Source organism: Lathyrus oleraceus, chromosome 5 (genome assembly GCF_024323335.1).
Source record: "Lathyrus oleraceus cultivar Zhongwan6 chromosome 5, CAAS_Psat_ZW6_1.0, whole genome shotgun sequence".
NCBI classification, from domain to species: Eukaryota; Viridiplantae; Streptophyta; class Magnoliopsida; order Fabales; family Fabaceae; genus Lathyrus; species Lathyrus oleraceus.
In genome coordinates this window covers 605,205,940-605,209,522 of record NC_066583.1, presented here as the reverse complement: position 1 = coordinate 605,209,522, position 3,583 = coordinate 605,205,940, and the positions used below count along the sequence as shown (strand labels likewise).

General features: G+C 32.8%; 1 pseudogene; it reads left to right on the top strand.

Annotated features, from left to right (window-relative positions):
* The first annotated feature begins 646 nt into the window (after positions 1-646).
* LOC127086934 (zinc finger protein MAGPIE-like) lies at positions 647-3,359 on the top strand (annotated as a pseudogene).
* Positions 3,360-3,583: the final 224 nt, after the last annotated feature.

The window sequence follows — 3,583 nt, the reverse complement described above, 5'->3', positions numbered from 1 at the left end:
TATTTTTGAATTGGATGATTTTTCATCTCTAAATCTATCCAAAGCCTACCACAAACACCAAACTTAGAACATTTTATAGCAGTTTGTCATTCTTCTTTTCACTTTGTCTATGCTCCAAATAGCCAATATATTTTTCCTTTTGAGTGAACTAAACATTAAAAAAGGTGTTTGGATTTGCTTCTTTTTCCTAGTCACACTCACAAGACACAAATAGCTTTTTCTTTGATTAAATTAATTACTGATAACACTCTTTTGAGTAACCCTAATTTTTTAGGCCTAAGTTTGTGCATGACAAGTAATATATCACACCCTTTTTTTCAATTGAAATTGAATAAAATCCATAAACCCAATAAAATATTTGAATGACAAATGATTTTAAAATTAAGAAGAAAAAGGCAACAAATTATGGGATAATCATTCCAAATGGAACCAACTTTTTTGCAATCAACCTCATCATATGTGTCATCATACACCTTTGCCTCTTTTCTCTCTTGACTTAACCCCACCAATTTCTTTTCCTCTTTTTCTTTTCAGCCTCCCATAGCAACTTCATTTTTTATTCCACCTAAAAAGTATTACTAGTAAATAATAATAAAATTCACTAACATATGATAAATAAATTAATAAATAAAGATAGTGTGACATAGAGATCCCATCTTCTAGTATATATCATTTCTTATTGTTTAGGGTTAGAAACCATATTCTTAAGAAAGCTATAACTATAACTACCTAGTCTTTCTATAGATTCTTACAAAAAATTGAGTCAAACTTAGAATTGAAGAAAAAATGGACAATAGAGAAATAATTTCAAATGGTTTACTTCATGAAAACATAACAAGTTCATCAAATGATAATCTTCCTGTTTTAAAGAGGAAGAGAAACCTCCCAGGAAATCCCGGTAAGTGAATGATTTAGTATATATCATATAATACCGACACTTCTGATGGAAGACATGTCTGGTATTTCTACCTTTTATTGATTCATAGATTATATTATATTTACATGCAGATCCTGAAGCTGAAGTGATATCTTTATCACCAAAAACATTGATGGCAACAAACAGATTTGTTTGTGAAATTTGTCTAAAGGGTTTTCAAAGGGATCAAAATCTTCAACTTCATCGACGCGGACATAACCTTCCTTGGAAGCTGAAACAAAGAACCAACAAAGAAGTAAGGAAGAGAGTGTATGTGTGTCCAGAGAAGACTTGTGTTCACAATCATCCTTCAAGGGCTTTGGGAGACTTAACTGGGATAAAGAAGCACTTTTGTAGGAAGCACGGTGAGAAGAAGTGGAAGTGTGAAAAGTGCTCAAAGTTTTATGCTGTTCAATCGGATTGGAAAGCACATTCAAAGACTTGTGGTACTAGAGAATACAAATGTGACTGTGGCACTATCTTTTCAAGGTAGTTTATCTTTTCTTGTTGATCATATATACTAATCAAACTTCATTTCAAATTTGAAACTTGCTTAGTGTTCTAAAATGGGTCATAATTAGCTCAGTAATGAAAAAGAACTTGAAAGTTTTATTACCTTTTTGAAGTCATCTTAAACCACAAAAGTTGTAACTACAAATAGTTTGGAGCTTGATTTTTAGTCACTGTCAACCGCAATTACAGCTACAGTATTGCTCATGCGGAATTCTTAGCAACCTCATCAAACCACATCTGCGGTGTGATTTATTTAAAATCACGAATGCGAAGATATTAGGAACCACGTTACACAAATTCGCTCATGTTTATTAAGTTATTTTCATCAAAAATCAAAATTTCAAACCCTAAAACTCATTTTTCTTTTAATATAAGAAAATATTTTAACTTGAAGCCTCTTGCAAGTGTTTAAATCAAGAACCTCCTAATCCAAATACACGCTACAATAGACATCAAGTGTGTCGTAGGACTCGTAGCAACCGACCGCAACTGCTGCATCTGTAACCGCAACCGTAGTTTAGAGATATTTTCTAACATTCCTATTTTTAATTTTTGTTGATAACATGAATTTAATTTTATGGAACAGGAGGGATAGTTTTGTGACTCACAGGGCATTCTGTGAAGCCTTAACAGAAGAAACAGCTAGAATAAATGGATCAACAAACTCATTACTAGCAATGGGAGGTTACAACAACATCATGCAAAATTCTCTTGTCCCAAACATAGCCACTCATTTTCCTTCAATTTTCAAGCCAATTTCATGCACAGATCAAGCATCTAGGTCAGGTTTATCCCTTTGGATGTCTCAAACATCTCATGAGTTTCATGACACAATGGCTAATAATAATAGCAATTTGCATGAGATTCATCAACTTGAAAACCCACCACCACACTCTAATTATCATCTAAATTGGGTTTATGGAAATAAACTATCCTCTAATATTGGATCCCAAGAGTTAACTAGCACTGTTTCACTTCCACTGGTCAATAACAACAACAACATTGTTAAGGATAGTGCAAGTGCAAACAATCTTGTTAGTGTTCCTTCCTTATATAGCTCACAACACCAACCTCAATCTCATAATCAAACAGCCTCAGCAAACATGTCAGCAACAGCTTTGTTACAAAAAGCTTCTCAGATTGGAACATCTTCAACTGATTCATTATTCCTTGGAAGTTTAGAACCTTTGAGATGCAATAGTCCTATTCAAGATCTTGGGGATAAATTTTGTGGGGTGTATGGTTCAAATTCAGTACTCACAACAAGCCATGAGACAGAAGCTAACTATTCAGGTGAATTGTCACAGATGCCCCCGACAAAACGACGACGCGTGCAGAATGAAGAGAGAGTGTGGGGACAAACTAGGGATTTCCTTGGTGTTGGTGGTGCTAATGCTAACCATTTGCATCCCTTCATCAATCAACGGATGGATTTGATTTGATCTTATGGTGTATTCATGGTCATGAGAAGTTTTTAATTTCTTAGTTATTTTATAAATTAAGAAGAGATAATATATATGCATGCAATGCAATGCATATTCTTTTGAATCCAAAAAGCTGACTTTATTCAAAAATGGTGGCTTTAATTTTTGTTAAAGGAAATATAGGACAGCTTTTGGACTCCATTATTGCACAGTTTCATCTCTGCATGTTGTGGTTGTTCCCTGTCGTACTGGACTCAAAAAGAGAATTTTTCAATGAGCAAAAAGCATGATTCTATAGTACAAATAGGTATGTAGCATGTTGGTTAAAGTAAAGGGTTCATAAGCTATAGTACACCTTTCATTTGATCACCAATGTACTAGCTATGTCGATAAATAATGATGTTTATTGTTTCTATATATAATCTCGTTTATCTTTGGTAGAAAACTACTCCTTCTGTTACTTTTTAATCGTCACTTTCTTGATAAAAAATTATTTCTTTTTAATTGTCACATGTAAAATTCAAGGTAATATTAATTGCACTTTTGTCAAAATTAAATTACCCAACGTGAAAAAGTAAAATGAATGTAATAAATAAGTAAGGGAATGATAGGTAAAAGAATAATTATTGTTTGAAAAATAACAATAATAATTAGTTTTTTGTTATGTATAAAAAGTCAAAAAATGACACTTAAAAAGGAACGGAGGGAGTAATGTTTTAATATACATCTT